The sequence below is a fragment of the Calidris pugnax genome, unplaced genomic scaffold (genome assembly GCF_001431845.1).
Source record: "Calidris pugnax isolate Ruff unplaced genomic scaffold, ASM143184v1 scaffold161, whole genome shotgun sequence".
Lineage (NCBI taxonomy): Eukaryota > Metazoa > Chordata > Aves > Charadriiformes > Scolopacidae > Calidris > Calidris pugnax.
The window spans coordinates 1,385,746-1,409,529 of record NW_015090955.1 but is presented as its reverse complement, the minus strand read 5'-3'; the positions used below and the strand labels follow the sequence as shown (position 1 = coordinate 1,409,529).

Here is a 23,784-nt window from a genome sequence, read left to right as displayed (position 1 = left end):
GCAGCCGCAGCAGCTCCCACCAGCGAGGTGCCGAGAGGACACGGTGGCTCCATCCCCTCTTTCCTGCAATTGTGGTGCAGGAATATCCAACATCACGGCCCACGGATTCTCCGTTGTACAGCTGAAGTTTGATTTATGCAGGAAGACTTGCTGTGCATCTTTTTACCGGCGATGATTTACTGCCAAGCGGAGTAAAATATTTAGGCTGAAATTTGCATTTGTCATTAAATGTTTTAGCTTGGTATTTCCATACCCGATGTGGTTTTTGACTACTAATTACATGTGCATTTCTATAAAAATAGTAACTTTGTTTTTCAGATTTTAATATTAAAGTCAAGAAGGTGAAATTAATTAAAAGCAGCCAATTCTATTTGCAGTCTGTGAGATGGTCTCCTTCTGCTACAGAGGGAGAGTTGCACGGCTTTAATCATCGCTCCCGGTCTCTCTGCCAGCGGGCTCTCGTTTATGGATGGGAGTCGAGCAGACAGTGCAAAAATTGATATGCTGCTTCTCCAGGTTTTAACCATTGAAACGAGGGACGCGTTCAGGTTATCCTGCTGGATTCTTTGCATCCCCACAGGGCTCTGTGCATTCTGCAACAAGAGAGATGTATTTTTGGAAAACGCATAAGCGTATTTTTACTGTCCACGCCAAAAGCTAGCAAAAATTATTAGCGTTCTTCCCCAGCAGTTCAGCCCTTCTGGGCAGCTGCCAGAATTACACATCTCGCTCTGCTCAGACTAACCTTCCTCATCCTGCAGAAATTCCAGTAGTTCCATTTCTGCTCTTTGTGCCAGTTAAAGTGCATTTTGCCAAACAGTGATTTACAGCCCTAATTCTCTTCCGTCAAACTCGAGATGGTGTTTTCAAGAGAAGAGGAAAAGGATGCTTTCCTTCACACACATGCACATCCTCCCCAAAATTTCTGTGTTTCTCTTAATTATAAACAATAAAACAATCAGGTAATTTTTAATAAAAAGATCATAGCTAACAGAAGGAAGTTTACACTGGGCTGACAATAAGGGTCCTGCTAACCATTAATATCACATTCTTAACCCCAGAGCGCATTTCTCCCACCCACTACCAAGCTGATTAACCTCATTTAACAGCTCAAAATGCCAATCTTACTTTCTCCCCACACTTAAACCTCAGGAGACTATTTGTAGGGAAGAGAGGAAGGAGACGGATGGGAAGGTAGAGGATGACAATGAAGCAGAGGATTAATTCTCCATTTAAACTTCCAGGGAAATGAGACAATAGAAAGATTGCTCATTCATATGATCATCCTGTATTTGCTGGAACACACAAGACTTTAAAAGGGACCTTGGCAGCTGCTGCTGCATTTGTTGGAGCGTGTAGTAGCACAAGGAGCACATGCCGCTGGGAAGATGCTAACTATGGCTCTGGTGTCTTTAATATTCAACACAATCTAAATTATTCTCCCAGTAATCAATAGCTTGCTCTCCAGTTACCGTCAGAAAGCAGAAGTCAGTAATTCCCCCAGTCTCGACCCCAGCAGGCTGAGGACAACCTCTGCTTCCCAGCAAACCCAACCAGTGGAAGGGACCAAAGCCTGGGCTCCTCCATCTCCTCCACCACCCGATTAACGACCCGGCAGCATGAGCAGAGCAGAGAGGTAACTCCTGCCCTGGATAACCATGGGAGAAGAGGCAGCAGGAATGCCCAGGACTGTAATACCCAAAAGGGAAATGGCTGGACAGGCTACAGGCTGAAAAACCAGCAGCCTTCACATATTTGCTGCAGGATATTAACTAGCCAGCTGCTCCCGCTGCTCCCAAATACACTTAATTCTTGGCTCAGATACATCAATTGCTATGATTTCCAGCTGTATCCGAAAAAAAAAAATATCTTTTTTCTAAAAAAAAAAAAAATCTTTTTTCTGACCCAGAAAGGCAACTAAATCGACCAGACTTCAGGGCTTCTCATTATATATATACTTCTTTTTGAAAAATAAATCAGCAATATGAATTTCAAATTTAACCAAGCTTTTTTCCTTCTTTCCCACCTTCCAAGGATGTTTTAGTTCCAACCACCACCTACCTACCCACCCCGCCAAATAAAGGGCTAGTCTGAATTTTGGAAGCTATGGATCTCTTCCCCTTTACCAGATGTGACACAGTACATTCCAGCAGCATTCAGTCATCGCAGCTTCGGGCCCCAAACTACTTCTGCACTCATGTCTCACATAGCTTAGAGGAGAACAAAGGATGCTGGCTTTCTTTAACGGGAATAGCTACATTACAAGGATATTAGACAAACAAAACACATGAAGAGTCAGCTAGGATTAACGTTGCTCAAAGCCGTGTTCTTGTAAAGCTGAGTCACACCACAAACTTGTGTTTCCTTTGAAATTGGAAGAGTAGCCACCAGTTCACCGATAGGAACATCTTCTCCCACACCAAAGAAAGCCCAGGGAGACATCTCAAGAACTGGGTAACCTCCTTTAAAAGCCCCTCTAAGTTTTCAAGCCTTAATGTTCATGAAATTAAACTGAGCAGTCGATGTTGACACAACGAGCTTTGAACCTACTTTCCTGCTCCCTGAATATCTGCGTCAAGGAACACAAACATCTTCCTTTCTTCTCTCCCAGCATCATCCAGCCAAGCTTAGGAACACAGACCAGTGGAGAGAATTGCCCCTTGGAGCAGAGTCACAAAGCCTCTTTAGAACAGAAAGCTAGTTTTAGAGAAGTCTGCCTTGCTAAAAGGATTTTTAAATGAGAGTACAGTATTATTTAGAAAAAAACCCAATGTGCTTACAAAATATGCCTGAGAGAAACCTGCTGGTTTAAATACGTTATTGCTCAAGGCAGAAAGGCACAAGTAGACTGGTTGATAGTTAATTATGCTTGATGCTATCAACTGCACTATTGCTTGCACTAAAAATATCCCTCCCTCAAAGAAGGAAATATTCCTCCGGTGGCATTTAATGACAATACATTTTTTCCATAAGAAAAACTCTTCAGGAACACAAGACCCTTCTTCCTGGGAGTTTTATACCACGTCGTGTGGAGAAGAAAACCACCAAAGTGGAACAGAACAACAGCAAACGTTTACAGTGGTCTGTGTTTTTCCCCTGGCATTCTCTCAGGACTGACTCTGAAGCTTTTCACCCCGTTTCGTTTTTGTGGGAGTGTCTTCCCGTCAGCGTACGGGGAGAAGAGCAGTAACAGAAAGGAAAACCTAATAGCTCTTGAGTGCTTGAGTCCACAACAGGAAACACAAGTGTTAGTTTGAGCAATGGCTATAAAATGCTCACAAAAATATTACCAGCTAATGATTCCTGAAAACACAAACCTACTGAAGGGATGAACTGTCAGTGCTACTTCAGGGAACAGCTTAATTGCTTTTTCTTGCACGCTAAGACACCGCTACCCCATTTCTGGGATGAAATGCCCCAGATTGCTGATCTGCTGGATGAGAAGCCTCTAAGATGGTATATTCTCTGATGCCCCACGCCTGCAGATGGAAGAAAACACCCATGCCATGGCAGGAGCAGGTAATTACACCCCCAGTCAGAGACAGCTCTTTGTGCTCCCATTCCTTGGCGGCACCACTGCTTGTTCTTTTGCACGTTGGGATCTTTTTGACGCCCATACGTTGTTTACAGGAACTCCAGAAAGGCAAGGCGTGCTGCACCGCTCACCGGCGCTGGCACCACATTTAACACTTCCCATGCACAAGCCCAAGCCATTTAATCATTTCGCATTACTCACGGTCATTACACGCCGCCTCTCACTGCGGGGCTGTAGGAACATGCCCGCTAATCCCCTCTCCAACACCTAGATAATAACTATCAACATTACAGTTTATAACTCTGGTTGTTAGACACTGATTTCATTCGAATTGACTTAACGGCCCATCAGATGTACCACTGCTGTTCCCACACAAAAGGATCCAGAGCCTAATCCTGTAATGGGCCAAGGCAGGAACGTGGGCAGGGCAGGCTGTTTGAGAGAAACATTCTGCAGTAGTTTGGGATAAGAAAACATCATGTTTAAGACTTTCTGGACAAATGGAGAGAAACCTTCATGACTCTAAAATTCTGCTGCAGCGTCAGTTTCTAACCATTCTCAACAGTGTTTCTTAATTGAGAGGAGAACCTACATCTGCAATCTCACTAAACCCTACAAGAAGGCAGTTTGGGATTGTAAATACAAAGAGCCGGCTGCATCTTTTCATTAGCTCCAAAGAACTGGACCATGCAAGATGGATTTCATTGTAAAAAACCTCTCTATGACTCCTTATTTATTTTGTTAATAATAAATAAATTTAAAAAGCAATGCACCATTCCCTCTGCTTTTAGAATCCTTGCTTAAGAGATCATTTTCCTATCCAGTCTTAGTTTTGCACTAAATTAGATATAAGGCTGCATTAAGCAATTAGCTTATTCACAAATGCTACCTCTTGTTTCAGTGAGCATTTTTAAAATGCTGTAATATGGGGATTCCTCCAGATTATCCCAAGCACGGACCATTTTGATCCCACATGCCCTGACTTCTTATTGAAGCAAATTAAATGTTAGTTGATGGGCTCCATGTAAAACGTATTAATTTAATGTGAGCGCCTGATTCCATTAAAGCCTGGCTGTAACACCGCGGCGGCGGCGCTCTTGAATGAAATCATCTGTTGCTTACGACAGGCAAGAAACATCCCCTCTGCAGCATCACCAAACCTCTTTGCTACAAGTCAGCCACGGCAGCATCAAATTTCCCAAACATCAGAGCGAGGGAGGAGTCCGTATCCTTGGACCTGTAGCAATGGTCTTGATGATACAGGTAAGGTCATTGCACTGCAGAACTTACACCCTTTGCACCGCTGTAATGAAAGCCCTGAGTTTTAAAGGGAGGGTTAATATTCTAGACTTGTGCTCTACTTAAAATAGCACACAGGCCTTTGAACACCAGCAAAATGCTTGTGAAGAGAATTACTAAAAGAACTTACTATACAGAAAAACATTGCATAATTATGCCTCCCGATTACATACACCTGGAAAGATGCTCCAGCCTGTTACTGGAACCACAATAAAAATCATCTGCAAGTTCATTTGTGTTTTGTTCCTGACCACACGAGGTGTTTAAACAAAAGCCGTGCATAATGTCACAAGAGTTCAACGACTTCAAGCACAAGCAACAGCCATGTCTGCATTCCTTTATAAAGAAAATTACGGTGCTTTTAATACATTAGCAGAATCCACATCTAATTGTGCAATATTCACTGCAACATTAAACACATCTTAAGCCAGACGGCTACAAGTCATATGCTCCTGCATGACACTGCACTAAATAAAGGCCAGTTTTAAATCTAAGGTGTCTTTTGATACTTGGATAAGCTTTGGAGCTTTCCTTTTGTGCTTGCACCCAGCCCCAAACACAGAAGTTCATAACAAAGACACAAGATAGTTATTAAAATAGGCCTAACACGGTGGGTGAGGCAGCTGTTGGTTGTTTTCACAAGATTTTATACAACTCCAAGAAAGAGAAAACACCTAAAAGATCTCCTGTCCTGGCAAAAGAAAAGCACCAATTATGAGTTCCAGTTATTTTCAATCCTGTAGCTAACCAAGTGAAGAAGAAAAATCCTTCAAAGTCCTCCATTTACCAGTGCATTCAAGGTTATTAATGTTGGTACCCTATTTCCACAGCACATTGTAGCAAAATCACTTGAAATACTGCCGCCTTAAAAGAAATAATTATTTTTTTTTCACTGTAGGTAGAGGGAGAACTTGGGTAAAAGAGATAAAGCCATCAAGCTCACCGGGGCCCAGTATTCATGTTAAGTAAGGCCACATTCAGAGACCCACCTTCCCCCCTCGTTTAACTGCTGCTGAGTGAAGAGCTCTGATGCAGCTTGCTTTCAGAGCTCAGACCTCAACAACTGCCATGCAAAGAAGTCTTTTATTTTCCCTCATGTTTATAACCTAATCAGTGTCCTTGGTTTCTAAGCCATTCCGCAGGACAGAGTCCAGAACTGCTGTGAGTAGGTAAATTACCTTCACTGGAAATAAAAATTTTGTACAGCTTCCTCCTTCCCCATGTGCTGCTCCCTCTCTGCTTCTCCAAACCCCTTTTATATTCTCCTGATGAGAAAGATCAGGCCCATGATGACATAACCCAAACGTGCAGATCACTGACCTGCAAATGATTGTAAATATTAACAGGTTAAACCTGTGGGAAGTGTTCAAAACCGCAACTCCTTCCAGTGAGGGAAGGTACCTGATCAGGTAAGGTAATTCTTTTTAGTGTTTCCGCTTGCTTTTTATGCAAGGTCATATCATTTCCACAGGGCTCTTCTGCTCCCCCTCTCCATCTCAGGCATATGGAAATAGAAGCTGCTTTGGAGGAACAGAGCTTTTACAACTTTAAGGAGCAAAACCACAAAAGGCCTCTGTCTATTCAATCCTTCTTTATAAAGGATCCATACTCTAGAATCAGGGCATAATTAAAAATCACATTTTATCAACTAGTGTCCTCCACACCTATAATGATCATGCTGATCACAGGAACACAACCACTTCCTGCAGAGAAATCACTTCTGGTTAGTCATAAACTCTTCCTGCTGATAAGATACCACCAGATTGGAGCTCTCGGAGCAGGGCTTGGGATGTAATTCACAATATAATACCTAACACAGAAGGTAAACTAAACACTGCTGCCTGCACCCTCCTCTTACGTTTCCCAACGTGTCAAGATGGATTTATGAATTTGTGCCTGACCTGTCCCAGCCACCACAAACACAAGAAATAATGGACCAAGCTGTATTTACTTCTCAGCACAGAGCAGTGGGCCCCGACGGGCTGCAAAGTGCTGGAGGCAGAATTAACGCTACTTCTATTTCCCTCGCCACCAGCAACTTAAATTCATTTTTCACTCCTGTCAAAATCTTCGCGACAGTGTTTACAGCCCCTGAAAAAAAATACACGTCTCTTAAGCGTGAAGAAATAATTCTGCAGTGTGGATCTACTGCAGCTTTTGACAGCTGAGCTGCAGTTTATTGACTAGGTAGAGCAGACCCCGGGGAAGGGGAGAGGGATTTGGTTCAGTAACCCGAGAAAGCAGGGATTGCGTTTTCCAGCGTGCTCGGTGGTGACTGAAGCCAGCCCAGGAACTGCCTCCAACAAAAGAGCCTTGATAAAAAACCAACTGGGACAAACACGAGGCCTCCAAGTCTGGCCCGTGGGCTCACTTTGGGGGAGGGGGGGTTAAGGATTTACCCCATGCAATAAAGGAAAAGCAGCCAAGAGAGCAAGGTAAGGAAAAAAACAGTCTGCAATTAGAAAAATATCAATAGCTTAAGAGTAGGCAAAGACCTAAGAAGCAGGGAGGGAGGAAACGTGCAACACAAGAGGAACTGCTCAAAACCCAACCTCTAGGAAGTACCCACTGCAAAGGGGAAATGTTATGATGGACTTTAAACTCCCAGTTACCCTTAGTTTTATTGGGGCAGCCTCGCAGCTATCAGACACACATCACGGACACATGAGCTGCAAAACAATTAAATTAGCTGGGATCTCAGCTCCTAGCAAGCTGCTCTCTGTCATCAAGACACTTTAAACTCCCAGTTACCCTTAGTTTTATTGGGGCAGCCTCGCAGCTATCAGACACACATCAGGGACACATGAACTGCAAAACAATTAAATTAGCTGGGATCTCAGCTCCTAGCAAGCCGCCCTCTGTCATTAAGAGGGGCATCTACTCTTCCTCACGCCAACAGGCTCCTCAGTTTCTGGCATCAGTCTGAACTCAGCAGAGCGCCGGGGAACGGGACCTTCCAGTGCCTCCGAGATACCTGCAGCAAGGTTTTCTTCTGAAAGGCAATGTCAGACAGACAGTTTGCTCGACAAGTCATCTCCAATTCCAGGAACACGATACAGCCCCCGCGTGGCACAGTAAATATGATTAGGTCTAACTACGAAACATCTGATAAGATTTAAACCCAAACACCCATTTGACGTTGACTGATAGAGCGTGACACTTTTGGCAAGATGAGGATAAGAGCACTGCATTTTGGGCTTCTTTTTAGCTCAACGTGCAGAATTAAGTCATCTTTGTAAATATTTTATTGTAGCCTAGGTAGCCTTCCTGGGACAATGCTCAAATTCTCCGTCCTCTTCCTCTTGTACCAATTAAGTCCAAGGTATTTCCCCTATTTTGTAGGTATATCCGCTTATTTTTTTTTCCCTTTTTCTCTCTCTCTCTATCAACAATATAAAGGAAATTTCAGACGCCGGACACATCCTGATTTCACTGTATGGGAGGACAGCGTCATATTTCCAAGGCTGTTTCCCATGCTGTTATTCACGGAGCTGAGGGACATTCATCGTGCCAGAGACCCACCGACTGGCACAGTCGGAAAAGGACAACTCCAGCAACGAATACAACTGGGAAGAAATCCCATTTCTACAGAGATCAGACCCACGGTATCAAAAGCCATTGTTCTATACTCTCATTTTTAGCTCACTGACAAGTCCATGCTCGTGTCAGCTCTGTCCGATTAAAGTGTTTCCTAGGAAAGAGCAGCACTACACTAATTTCTATACATTAATACAGCAAACCCTTATCTCCTTTGCCTCTGAAGCCTCCAGAAGAGCTCTGCATATTCCAGGCCTGCAGAAGACAACTGCAAGCGCAGCTTATGAACCAGCCAAGGCAAAGAACATTACATTCCTGTGCAACTGTTGTCGTAACTGCAGATAAAGTAATTACTCTGACTCATTTTGAAACAGGTAATCTGAAAAGCACAGGATTACATTAATGTATAGCGCTGCTAGCTACAAGTTAATTATCAAATACTGAATTCCCATGTAAGGAAATCTCTAGCAAACATAAGTACTACAAACCTCATGCATTAAAGGCAGCTGATCATGTATATACATTTATTTTACAGCTCTGCCTATCAACAAGCCGCAATTTTATGGTATTTAGTATGTCAAATGTTCAGGTGTTTTGTCCTAATGCTTTGGCACGGGCACATATATAAAACTGCTGTGAAATTCATTTCAGTAAACTCACCGCTCAACCATTCTCTTTGAAGAAAATATTACCAAAATACAGTGACGGATGCTGTAAAACTTAAGGAGAAAGATCAGAACAGAGACTATGAGCCTGAAGAGCAATGTTGACTCAAGTATATTATTTTGGTTTGGTTTTTTCTACTTCCTGCAAAAGTCAAAAAGCTGCCCAGTGTTCTCTGCTCCTCCTGAGAAACCTCTCTGTGTTTATCCACCCCCCAACGGTACAGAGGGGAGGGGGCTTAAATTTCATTCTGTGGGGCTGACAGACACGTCCAGGCATCTCTGAACAAATGAGAAGCAGAAGTTGGACATCTTGAAGTCGTTTTTTTTGCTAACCCTGCAACAACAGGGCAGGAAACAGTAGCCCATCCAGTGCTTTTAAATCATGTTGCGATTATCGTATAGACTATTCATCACCTCAAATTCTTTCGGTCAACATCCAGGAATAGCCTGGTACAAGTGCTAATGTGAGAAACTGGTAGAATTGCAGGGAAAAGGTCAAAACAAGCTTCCCAAGCCCCTGCACAGAGCCCAAGAACACAGCACGCTATTATCCCGGTGTCCCAGTAAAGCCATGTGATTCCTTGGACAGCTCATCCCCCAGCAGCTCCATCATCACCGGGATAAACACAGGCTGCAGCACAACAGGAGACGGCGAGAAAAAGGTCTTCTGCAAATTGGGAGTCGGGTTGTTTATGAGGGAGTCACCAACAAGACTTCAGCGCTCAAGTTTCAGCAACGAAAACTGCACAATGAAAAGGGATTATTAAAACTGACTCATGGAATAATCACAGAAAAATCCATCCATTGTTTAGGGAAACTTAAAAAATTGCTTAATGCTCTTAATTTAATCAAATGTATTTAAATGGCAGAAGATAGGCACCAGCATGCCTGGCCCAGAATCTGAAGCTTCACTGGCTTAAAATAAAATAAAATGAAAAAATAAATTAAAAAAATCTTATTCCAGGCCTTCAATACAGTTTTAATAGTTTGCTAAAATGAAAAACTACTAATGTGTACTTTGGAAAAACACCACAACATTGTAAACTGCACACGATGTCGCGTTAAGCAAATATTTGTGATACATAACAGCTTTCTGCAGCCTGCCACCAAATACGAGTTTCAAGCCCTCTCCTCCACGCTAAAAATTCAGCTCTGGTCTGACCTTGATATATTGTGGTTTCTGAAACAGGAGGGGGGTCCCATCCTGTCTCTCTTCTCCCTACCACACTCACTTCAAACTCTTAGTCCTTGATCTTCGCTTTAGCACATTAATTTTAGAAGAGTAATAGAAAATACCCATTAATAAATCTCAGAGGTCAGTAAAAGCATTACCAGCGACTAATAGAAAATACCCATTAATAAATCTCAGAGGTCAGTAAAAGTATTACAAATGATCACATCAGACTTTGGCATGACTTGTTTCTGAAGCCAAGCACCCCAACTTCAGAGTTTCTACATAAAATCCAGTACACGAGACTCGGGCTGATTTTCAAGGGTCTCCCTCTAATCTTTAACAGCACAAGAAGAATCCATATTTTTCCACAGAGAGTTGTCTTCCCCCTTCTCTCACCTTTCCTGTTTTTACCCCTAATTCTCAGTTCCCTTTCCTGTTTCTTTTTAATCCCTTAAACGAAGGAGACAGCTCACGAGCTGATAAAAATATTAATATGGAGGAGGGCTTTTGGGCAGGAGGAAGAAGAATAAGACTAAAGAAAGCATACAATAAACCAGATTTGAAATCTACTTAAGAGTCAAGATCGCTTACCGTAACAAAGGAGTATAATTCTATATAGTTCTAGCCTTGCAGCAACTTTTAAAAGATGTCCTAGAAGCGTGCTCTAATATACACCATCACCATTTTAAAAATACATTTGTATTTTTATGGTGCTCAGGACATTTCACTTGTAATTTTCTCGCCTCCTACTGCTGCCGAGGAGCTCTCAGCACAACACAGCCACCTTGCCAAAAGTCTGGCAGCAGAGGAGACAAGTAGTTACAGAAGAGATTTAAAGCCATAATAAGATCTAACGCTAAGCTGTCGGAAAGTACAGGCAAACTTCTGTGGCATGAATTTCCTTTCTATTTTCTATAAACACCTAACGAAAGCTTTCATGAATGTCCTCTTGGAGGCTGCCAAGCTAAAATAGTGCATTATCTCAGCTGATGCACATGACTACATGGAAGGTTCTTACATCACAGCTCAAAGAGAAGCAATCTAGCAGGCCTTTAACTACAGGAAATTTTTCCCATGTAGGGTGAGGATTATTTCTTTTCAGAACTTTTATGACTTCATGACAATCCACTACGAAGAGGAAAACCTGGGTGTTTTGAGCATTACCATTGCGCCGTGGGTCTCCTGCTCTCCAGATGGAGCAGGGGGTTCTGGAAACCAGAGTCTGTGGGGCACAGGTTGAGATCCACCAAATGGATCCCCAGACAGATCCCTCGGGAAGAGGGGTTTGCACTGGAAGCCGGCATGAAGCCCAGTATTAGTCTGGAGAGCAAACCAGGGATGTCTGCCCCATTCCCACAGCCGAAAAACAATCCCCATTAAACCAATAGCCTTTCTGGAGGATGGCTTTCAGAAACAGCATGTGTTGCACTTGGGCTAGCTGGTGGTCTTAAAAGAAAAAGAAATATGTCACCAGCATGGCATAAAATGATCCGAGACAGCACCATTTTCAACACTTCCTGCAATCTACTACCACAGGAACACCACCTCCTTCAACAGATATTCCCATCTTCTTCTTCCATTTCAGTATTCAAGTAAATCACCCACTTTGGGGAAAAGCTTTTTCATTTCTGTAAAGAAATACTGAGCTATGTAATTAAACATACAACTAGCTAAGCTCAGCTGTTGGAATGTAACCTGTACCAAGTTCAAAACACTGCTATTTTAACATTCTCTCTCATAAAAGGTCTTCATTTGGCTTATGATTTGATGAGTAAATGCTTCCTATATGCAGCCATTCCCTTCGCTGGCCACGCTGCACCCACCCTGCTGTTATCGCCTCTGAATGGCTCTGATAAGACCAAGTGATAACAGACTGGGATTACTCTTCTGTGGAAAGGAACCAGAGGTGCTGCTGGAATGTATTACCAAAACATTTTCATTCACTTCTGCAGTTCTTCAGCCTGAAATACCAAGAATAATTGCAAGTCACAGCTGAAGGACTCCCTGCTCTCCTTACCTTGTCTCTCGGTTTCTCGCCATCTGCCCTCCCTCTTCCCCCACATTATATGAACCAGTCTCAAAAACAAGAGGTAAAAGTCATCTTAATCTCTGCCCCAATAATAAATACTTTTACTGAACCTGTTTATTAAAGTGAGATAATGCTTATCTGCTGTCAGGAACCAGGCAGGCAGGTGGGATACACACCAAGTATGTAGCAAAGTCTCCCAACGGCACTCCATTATCTTATCTACCTTTTAAGAGTTTATTACCTTTGTAAAGGTAAATATACTTAAGTGTAGCTTTCATGTGCAGTATCAGGATTCTAAAAACAGAACTATTACAAAGGGTAAGAAATAAACTGCTCTTCAAAGGCTCCTAAGACACTTGAGGAAATACACAGTGCTCTCACACAGTCCTTCAAGAAATGTCAGAATCACATTCACTGTTTAAGCTGCTTTAATCACTTCTAGTACAATGGGCAGATTAATATAGTTTAGTATTCCTGGTTAATTATGGTGACTAGCCTTTACAGAATTACCATTAAACCACCGTACTATGCCATTTAGATGGAAGCAAATTAATAAAGATGACAGCTAGAAGGATATAAAATTCAAGATTGGACATTTTAAAGTATTTGCACAAAGGCAGATCAGTCTTAAATTCATATAAACATAATGGTTGGTTTTGCTGTCTCAGTTACATAAATTTCCAAGAACATAATTGTTTAGTACTTGAACTCAGGAAAGGTTGGTTTTGCTGTCTCAGTTACATAAATTCCCAAGAACATAATTGTTTAGTACTTGAATTCACAGGAACACAATGAAAAAAACCTTGATGAGCACTGGTCCCCACTGGAATACCCCAAAATCCTAGTCCCAGGCTTGCTGAAGCCTCATCGAGTCTGAAAAGCAGTGAGCTCAGTTTGCCTCCTGCTGCAAAGAAAAGTGAAATTGCTAAGTTTTCACAAATGAAATCCTGTTTTCGGGCAGTCTGAAACACCACGGATTGTTATTATGGGGGGAGGATAAACCACTGGCAGTGGCAGCCCCGTGCTATTTATGGAGAGGAGGAGATGGACAGCGGAGCTCCAGTACAAACTTGGGTTTAATGGAAAAGGCCAGTGAAAAGGCAGAGAGTGACTGAGTGGTGACCTCATTCCCTGCCCTACAATTACAGGAGAATGAGGCTGAGTCACAGACCCAAAGCCCACTCCAGGAGAGAGCCACGCTGGCTCCCCGTGGGAATAAACCCCTGCCCACGGGTCTAGAGATGTATCTTAATGTGGATTTTAGAGAAGAAATAAAAATTATACAGTAATTACTGCTTCATCGAACACCAGAGAAAGAAGATAACAGGATAACACTTATTTCAGGGCTGCAATGACACTGGTTCAGTGCCTCGACACCCAGTCCCCACACCAGTATGGCCCACCTTGACACAATTGTGAGGCTCCTGTGATCCCCTACATGAAATAACGAGTCAAGAAGACAGTAAATTCCTTCCAGCCATCGAAACCTGACAGGGAAGAGTCTGACCACGTTGCATATAAATGGATAGAAGGATCTAATGCCCAAAAGGGGAAGGGAAGCTCCGAAGGAAAATGAGTTTATTTGCAGATTCATCACAAGCCACCACCAGGAGCCTGCTGTCCTTCAGGGATAGTTATCACAAAATGAGCTTACTTAGGTCCCGTAGCCATTCTTGAAAGGATAAAATTCTGTACGGCATCTCTGCAAGTGGGACTTCATTCCCAGGGTCACTTTGTCCCTTTTAACAAGAAAAGCTGGTCTCCCACTGACAACCGGCAGTTCTACGCTCTGGTTAAGAATACAGATTAGTGGAAAAACATTTTCCAGGGCATTAAAGAGTTCTTAAGTGTTTTGCACTCCCTTTTTCTCCCTTTGCTGAAAGAAAAAAAAAAAAAAGCTGGGGGGGGGAATGGGTTTAAAAGTGCATGGATTACAGAAAGAGTCAAAGGTGAGGTGGTTCTGGTATAGTCATTTGGGGAAAAATCTCAGCAGAAAAGTTAGGAACAGAATCCAGACTGCCCCATGGCAGATGGTTAAAGCCTTACTGAAAATGCTAGAGGGGGAAATAAAGATTTTTCTCATAGCTGCGAAGGGGGGAATGTTCGTGTAGTGGTTTTAGTGAGCTTAGTAGCTTTTTGAACCCTTCCACCATTCCCATTACAATTCAATATTAACGCATCCATGCCATTCTACAGAACTATGTAAGATTACACCAATACTTAGTATTTTTGTTAACTAGATTTGACGTGTCAGGACTTGACTGCAATGATTGAACAGACATGGGCCTGCTAAATTTAAATTCTGTTCTCTGTATCCGAGAAAGCTTCTTTTAAAAAAAAAAAAAAGACATAGTTCTATTTTCTCATCTCAGAGACAGGCAGGCAAATTTTACCTGTAAGAATCCACAGACAGAAATACATTTTCCATTGAAACCACTGATTTGGAATAAATACTGAGCCAGGATCCCTTTGATCTCTAATTGCAGAATGAGTCACTGCATGGACTAAACACTTCTACTGTATTTAAGGGTAAAGGGGGATCCAGTCCTATTATACATCATCACTTCCTTCAACATCTCTGTTCTCTATGCTAATGAGCCATTGTAAATTAATAAGTTTTCTTGCCCACATGAAGAGGACAAAGTTAATTCTTCCCTGAAATTCCTCTTTTTAGTACAGGGTCTGTGAACTGTCATCTCTTTCAACCACTTAATTACATACACAAAACTCCCAGACCTTTCAAAGCAAACAAAACTGGGTTTGTAAGGCAGTGACACACCTGGGTGCTGGTAACATCCCAACACAGAACGTTATCGGAAGTTTATCTAGGCTTTGTCATTTCTATTCAGATTCGTGAAACCATTTAAGATTGGGAAATCAAAACATTGGCTTGTTCATAGCACCAAGAGACTTGTGAAGTTACACGGAATTGAGGCTCAGGCTCTAACAACAGGTTTGGTTTCGATTGCATTTCAGTAGAAATTCAGACTAGATCCACTGAAACTCCCATCAGATGGAAGATTAAACCCGGAGCCCCATGACTAAGAGCAGCAATACAAGCCATTCACTTGATCACAGCTAAAATCCTTCTCTAAAGCGATGCACGATGGTGGTTTCCAAGACAGAAAAAAGCCAAAAAAGGGAAAACTGAACATTGAGAACAAGCTCCAAAAGGCAGCAGTGGGCTCATTTTTGAAGACACGACACAGAAAGCAGACGTGACTAGGTTCAGTCCCAAAACCTACTTGGAAGGGGACTCAAATTAACAATCTCTGGGGGAAGCGGGACACATGGAGTCCAGCAGAAGGCTTCCAAATTGAGTCCAGTAACCACCGAGTCACGTGGAGATGAGCTGGAGTGTGGAAACGCTCAAACAAAAGGCTGAAGAAACGCATCATCTGTGATTCACTTTCACACAGCCACTAGTCCCTGTTCTGTGTCATTAACGAGCAGGACGCATCGTTAATGGGCACAGAGAACCATTCTCTCCGAGCTCTCTTGATGCTCTTGTTGTTGAAGTGGATCCAGAGGCAGAGCTGATGTCATTTTTGTACATGGATGGGCACCACTCGCAGCAAACGAAAGAGAAGAGAAAGATTCCCACACGTTGGAAGTTTTTTAGATAAATACTTAAAATTTCATTTTTAAAAGGCTTTGAAAATTAAGCACCTTGGTAATCCAGGCATGGGAAAAGCATATGCTTCCCAGGTGCCACTTTCTGCAACAGAAACTACAAAAAGTCACCAAATCCTCCTGACGTTATCACAAACACCTGGCACGACCCGTGAAATCCAGGTAATAATAACAGGGACTGTTGTATCACCTGGGCTTTTTTCAGACCTACTTTGAAGCAGAAAGATCTGATAAGAACGGTTTCTAGACGAGGTGACAGCCGGGGGTTATGAAACACCATATACATTACTTATTTCTTTGGCATCAAAAACAAATCCCACCCTCCTAAATGACTCCTTAATCAGCAAGCAGGGGCTCTCTAGGTCATTAGCTGCAGTCATTCACCTCTGACCCCAAACTAAGGCATTTTAACAATATATTTGAAATTCAGTAATCTATCAATGCGTCCAAGCTATCACCATACAAAACGATCTTATTCCCCCCCCTCATCTTAAACATTTAATAAAGTGGAGATGTGTTCCTTCACTTCAGATGGAAGGAGGGGGTGGGAGGGACATGTTCTGGTGAGGCCCCACCAGGAGCACTGTGTCCAGCTCTGGAGTCCTCAGCACAAAACAGGGATTGAGATGAAATCTGGGGAAGAACTTTGGTGTGAGGGTGGTGATAGCCTGGCCCAGGTTGCCCAGAGAAGCTGTGGTTGCCCCATCCCTGGAGGGGTTCAAGGGCAGGTTGAAGAGGGCTTGGATCACCTGGTGTGGTGGGAGGTGTCCCTGCCCAGGGCAGGGGGGTTGGAACTTGATGATCTTTAAGGTCCCTTCCAACCCAAACCATTCTATGATTCTATGCACAGAAACTTGACTTCCAACCCAAACCATTCTGTGATTCTATGCACAGAAACTTGAAAAATGTGACCAGGATAATAGCAGGAGGTGAGAGCCCTGGATGAGAGCAGGTGAGCTCTCCTGCAGGTGAGAGCACACACAAGGAAAAGGGAGACAGTAAAACATGGGAAATGCCCAATAGAAGCTGGGGTATGGTGAGGCAGAGCAGAACAGAGTTTGAAAATTGGTAAAAAAGCCAAGCTGTGCACTGTATGATTTCCCTGTGCTTTGTTTACTAAATGGAATCAAGTCTTGTCCCATTTATCACCTTTTATTACCATTTATTACTTATCAGCTCAGGGTTCTGGGAACAAGACTGCTCACAAGGCTGCAGGAGAGCTCCAGTTAAACTAACACCCTACAGACACACTGCTAAGTTTTTAACTATTTTTAAAGACCGAGCTGGCAGAAATCTCTTCCCTTCTTGTACAAACAAAAACGCTGGTCTTAAACATTAAGATGGAGACTTAAACCGTAAAGAACAACATCCTGTGAATATTTTTACCAAACTAAAAAATAATAAATAAATAGATTTAGTCACAGCAAAGAATGTGCAGGAAGCCAGTGTAAGACCTGGCAGAGCATCACCACAAAACCTTGACCACAAAAAAGCCGCTGCTGAGCCGTACGTGGGCTCGGTGCTTTCTTTAGCTACAAGCCCAGCACTCAAACTGCATTAGTGCAACGAAAGCCTATGATTACAGATGATGCAGAGCTAGAAATAACTTGTTTCTGTGTTTGTTTTCACCTCGGCCCTAAATTGCAAGGATCTGCAGAGATTATTTGGGTTTAAGATCAGAGGTATTTGGGGGGGGGTTGCTCCCAGAGCTACTCAACATTTAAGCTGCTCTTTGAAAATCTGTTTTTTTGCCTTCAGAAAGTCCAAAACTTCCCACCGTGAGTCACGGGAGGAATCAAAAGGTAAATTCAAAATATACACAGAAAGTCCTGTGGTTCTCTTGCAACAGAGGAAGCCGTTCTTTGAAGAATTCGGCGCAGATCCCGGCCCGAGTTTCTCTGAAACTCAAACCACAACATGAGGCGGTGATTTTTCTCGTCGCCACAGCCAATCTGGTTCATCTGCAAATTCGTTATTTTTAATTAGAATTCAGAGTTAATAGTCAGCCGAAGATATAGTCCTGAATAAATAGCGAACTTGCACAGCTGAGACAGCTATTTCAGATCAGTCGTAACACACCCCAGCCCTCCCCGGTTGCTCCCATTACAAGCCAGTCGAAGTAAGGCACACACAGAGATTTATCTATTTAAATATTTAACAAAGTACAGCCCCAATCCCACTGTTCGAAAGCAGGATCAAAGGGAAACATCCCCTCTCCTTCCCAACCTTCCCCTCCATTACTACAACCCAGAAGTCCCAGTTTCTAGCTATACCATGATAGAAATAAAGAAATAAATGGGAGATTTGTTAGAGTGCTCCAGATATTCCTGCATATCGTAAATGCATGTCTTTGCAGCAGCATTTTCCAAGCAAAGATGGGATCCTTCACCGAAAAATGTCTGACACCCAAACAAACTTTATTCTTACAGCTCTTAATTTGCACAGCTCCAAGCGGTACAACTTTCCAACCAACAATTATAAGGCATGGGTATTTTTTGGTTTGTTCTACGGCCAAGTTTTCTCGCATTAGACAATCTTCTCAATTCTTCACAGAGAAAACTCCCGTCCCCTCAGTGCAAGTAAAAAAAGGCTTTTTTAGACTCAGTATCGGGTTTCACCAGAACGAGCGTTTAACATCAAACTTCACATCTTATAAGGGGCATCCAAAAATCTCCAATACCAGGCTGCGTGGCCGCTTTGGAAGGGGTAAAAAACACTAAATTTCAGTGAAAAGCCCTATTGAAACATAACTACCCCTTGAAAACATAAAAATCAAAGCAGAAATACCAGAATTAAAGACATATATATGGCTTTACACAGAGACTGCATTATTACCAGCTCTGTAACCAATTGAAACCCGGACAGAAGTCTAGCGTGCTGGTTACATTCTTCTAGAGGGATAAAAAAATTATTTGTTTTTTATTGGGTCTATACGTAACATTTGCATCTTGTTACCACTGAGATTTTAGTTTTAAAAGTTTTCAGACATTCCTCCAGGGCTTATCTTAAGCACATTTTTATTAAGTTCCCTTCTTTAAAAAAAAGGAGATCCAGTTAGTTTTGACGCTCATGGCCTTTGACAAAGATAATCTTTGTCCTTTCCAGCTGCAGCAAATTTAAGATAATCTCTTCTTCAAGTGGACTTTATTAATCTTCCAAATGAAATACCATCCTGAGGTAAAACAATTATTTCCAGTTCAACCCTTAGTAACAGTTAAGTCTCCGCTGGAAAAGATGGTTAACATCTGGCAGATTCAATATCTGCACCAATTAAGAACAATTTTGAAACCATAATATACAAATCTATTGGAGTGTTCAGACTAAAGCTCTCCACGGCCATCAGCAGCCTTCTTGCAGCTAAAAAAAAAAAAAAAAATAAAAAAGAGGAGGAGGGAGGAGAGAGAATGACTGCAGAAGGTTTTCAGCGAGTCAGCAGGCTCTGGCTGGCCACACGCAGCAGTATTTTGCCTGTCACAGCACCCAGAGATGCACTGGGATCTTCAGGGGAGATCTCCCCGGGTGCAAGGCTGGGAGAGGGGGCTTCTTGGGGTGAGGAGTGTCCCCCTGCCACGTCCCCACAGCATCCCTCTGATGGCCAGGAGACACAGCGCCAGCGCCCCAGCCTCCACTGGCAATCCAACTGGTCTAACTGGGGAGGGGGAGCACATTTGTTTTCCCCTTCCCATAACCAAGTAGATGTAAATCTCTCACCAACACAGGACATCATCACTAATTCAAGATGCTGCAGCCCTGCTCAGCTTGGCAGACCCAAGGAAGGGCTCCAAAGCACACACATACCAGGGACGGGCAGTTACACAAGGACTGTGCTGGTTTCACATCCTCAAGCGCTCTTCAGAAAGCAGATTTTTCCTCTAAATAACCTGAACAGGTCACAGGAACACAGTCCCTCGCAGGGCAGGGGCAATTAAACCTGTTTATCCCCCTCAGTGCAGCTGGTGACCCACCAACCCAGGGATGGATCCAACCAAGGCTCAGACATTGGTCACTCCAAACCCTGCTCATCTCACCCCAAAGGAGGTGGAGCAGTACAGTTGCTTTTGTTTATTCTTTTTCTGTCTAGAAAAAAAAACAACACACACTTCGCCTGTGTGTTTCAGGTTACAAAATCTGATTTACCTCCATTTTCTGGTAACTGTCCCTGAAAGTATTTTTTTTTATTGAGTTAGTTTGACTGCAAAGAAAGTGGACAATTTTACCTTCTCGTTAAAAGGGTAGTAGCAGATAAAAAGTTACAAAGGATTTGGAGTTGATCTATGGCCAAAAGCTCTTCTAAATGCTTTCTTCATAGTTTGATGGAAAAAACAACACCCAAAACACTAAGGAAAATGAATTTTAAGTTCATTTTTCCTATAAAATTCCTCCAACTCCGACAGCTGAATTAATAATCCACAGTGTAACATTATGATCATCACTAAAAAAAAAATACTATAAGATTAAGACAACACGTTAAGCAGAAAAAGATTCACATTTACATACCATTTGTGTAAAATAACATCATCTGGGGGAAAAAAAAAAACAACGTGAATTTTGGTCTGAAATATCTGCTGGGCTCCTTAGGGGGAACATTTCCTTAATTGTATTTCAGAGATAAACAAAAGTAAAATATGATGTAGGTGCTCTACTGCCTATGCACTCCAATTCTAGACCTCAGAACTCCAGCGTTAGGATGTCCAAGAAAAATGATTTTAGGGGATGGAAGGAGTTGAACATATTTTCCTAAGATGAAGCCTGTTACCAATAAGACCAAAAATTGCACAGGCAGAATTTCATTGGAAAAAGCATCCGAGATAATCTCCCACTATTGTTTTTAAGAGTAGGAGTAAAACTACCTTTAAGAGAAAGGAAACAAGAGGGATTGCTCCCCCTTGGAATTCCACCATCGCATTTTTCCATTCAAAAGTATGACATCAATGAGTCTGGGTCTTCAACAACAACAGACACATCACACATGAGCCATGTCCTTTGAACACTAAGGATTCACTCTAAATATTCACTGCCTTGGCAATGCAATCATCTCCCTGGCATTCTCCTGGTGGCCAAATGTTTCAGACAAGAAATATTTGCTAGCTGTGCCCTCCTTAATCAAGTTGTCATCCTGGAAAGAGGAAAAAAGCCTCCATTGTTGTAGGAAATAAATGTGACGTTATCTCTATCTGCTTTAGCATCCTTCCATATTGAGTTGGTGGCTTCTTGGTCAGGTTACAAGGCCTGATTGTTTCAAAAAGGCTGCCACGTTCTGCTGGTTCTTGAGCTAAGCAAAATGGTTATTTTCTTGGTGTGAAACAACAACCAAGTACAAAACTGCTCTCCAAAACCTCTAGCAAACAGGGTGTTCCCAACACAAAGCTGCCTGTGCCATGGAGAGGTGTTTCACCTGCCAGGAGAAGGGGCTGCCCATCTTCACAGGATCCCAAGTCCACCTTAGAAACTCTGCACACTCCTAACTTTCTGCAAGCCCCAACAGCACCGTCAGGAGACGGGCACAAGGCTTGTTTTCCACTCAGAGCTCATTTCCCTAAATAAAACTCCATCATCAAAGGGTTCCCAGCCAGATAAAGTAAACCTAAAGCGCGTATTTATACACAGGTACGTACACACAAACATGCCAGGACACAGAATCCCTCCCCTGCAAAAACAAACAAGCAAATATTGGTACCAATCTTCACAGGATTGCTGACAAACACTGCAACTCCCCATTAGCTCATGGTAAAGAAATCAAAGTGACTAATCTACTCTGACTGCGAGAATTAAAATTAAAACAGCACAGTATTACTCTGTAAGCATGCAAAAGTGTGCTCAAGGCCACCAGCAAAAAAGCCAATCTCCCCCAAAAGAGCTTAACGTGTGACGTCCATCTATCAGTGAAGGTCACAGGAGAATGGAATAATCATTCCAATTACATGGTAATAACATCCCACAAAAGACACACTGCAGCTACAGTACTGGTGTGATACATGTTGATACACCTTCATCAAATTCTGTTTTCAAGCACCAAGAGAAAAACCCGTTTCAAGAACAGGAAGCAGAGTGAGAATAAGATTTGTGATTGCCTCTAACAAAGAGGCCCATTTCCATTGAATTTATATGGTTTATGCAATCCCTGGGAGTGTGCGAGCACTCACACCTGAGTATGGACTATGGGGTGAAAAATTGCTGTACACGACCAGGTGAAAGCAGAATAGACAGAATCAGCTGTAGAAAGATTGAACTTAAATGGCCCACAAGTCCCATCTTCCTTAAGAAATAAATAAATGACATATCCATTAAAAAGAAGAAGTATCCCCAGGTTCTGGTGACATAACCCACACCCAACACATTATCTTCTTTAACCAAACCACCACCAAGTGCAACTTCCTCTGAAGCACCGCTGCTCCCATCGCCTTGGTACCAACCATAAAAACAAAAACAACCCCGTGCTGCGGTGACAGCTAACATTCTAGACTGACAAAAAAAAAAAAAAAAAAAAAAACCCACCTCCTTTTTACTGAGAACTTGGGCTTGTTTCTGAAATAACAACTTTTTTCTTATCGCTGCCCCTTGCAGAGATTTTATCATCTGTTTATTTTTGTAAAAAAAAAAAAAAAAAGAAAAAAAGAAAAAAAAAAAAAAAAAAAAAAAAAAAGATGCCAACTCCTTTTTTCCATCCCGATTCAGCCACAACGCACAGAGCAATCGAGGCACACAAGCTTTAAGGAGATGCACTGAACGTAGCCAGCACTTTAGTTAATGAACAGGCCAGAAATTACTGCTTGAACCCTGACAATGAAACCTCTCTAAAGCGAGTGAATTCACAAGAAGAGGTCTGTTATAAAAGCTGATGGCTGGAGGGATGCAAAGAGCACACTGCAGTCCTGTTACCCTGGACAGAAGAAATTCAGCTACGCTTCACAGGCCACACAGCCCAGAAACGCCGGCTGCCTCCAAAAAACATAGGAAAGGATTAAATCTGTTCTACAGAAAAAAAAACCCCAAACAAACAAACAACAAAAACACAAGGCTGGGAAAGGAGGAAACACATTTTCAGCCTAAAGATGCCAAAACTCCAAACGGGAGTGCCCACGCCAGCCCCAAAGGACAGCAGTTCCTCAGACAATGCAGGAATCTCCCTGCAGAATCCCAACTAGCTTTTTTTTTTTTATTATTTTTTTTTTTCCCCTCTCCTCTGGCCTCCATCTCTGCCACAGCCAGGTTGAGCCGGCAAATACAGCAACCCGACCACAAACAACAAAAACACAAGGCTGGGAAAGGAGGAAATACATTTTCAGCCTAAAGATGCCAAAACTCCAAACGGGAGTGCCCACGCCAGCCCCAAAGGACAGCAGTTCCTCAGACAATGCAGGAATCTCCCTGCAGAATCCCAACTAGCTTTTTTTTTTTATTATTTTTTTTTTTCCCCTCTCCTCTGGCCTCCATCTCTGCCACAGCCAGGTTGAGCCGGCAAATACAGCAACCCGAAGGGAACGCTCTCCATCACCGGGGGGGGGTGGACAGCAGTTAAAACACCAGTTAAAAACCCAGGGCTTTCCAACAGGCTAAGAAAAACCTCCAGATCACCAGGGTTTACAGAGCCTGGCAGCGTCAGGGCTTTTGTTTTGACGAATTCCGAGGAACATCTGGGAGTGCAAACCTTCCCCTGCAGTATTTGCAACCCAAATATTGCAGCACTGAGCTAATTTCAGAGAGCTGGCACACGAAATCGACTACTGGAGTGATTAGTCCAGAAAATGAAGGCAAGCTAAATTTAGGAACAACTATGCAATGCAATATTAATAACAGATTGTTTCCCTTCACCAAAAAGGAATTTTTTTTTTTTTTTTTTTTTTTTAATTTAAGCTGACAATGCTCCTGTAAAGATCAAGGTTCTCCAGCCTCCCAGGGAAGGATCTTACAG

At 42.6% G+C, this 23,784-nt stretch overlaps 1 protein-coding gene across 1 annotated transcript in view; it reads right to left on the bottom strand.

The window, feature by feature from the left end:
* IFFO2 (intermediate filament family orphan 2) overlaps positions 1 to 23,784 on the bottom strand; it is a 38,316-nt gene that overhangs the window by 13,020 nt on the left and 1,512 nt on the right. The gene's annotated exons all lie outside the window — the stretch shown is intronic.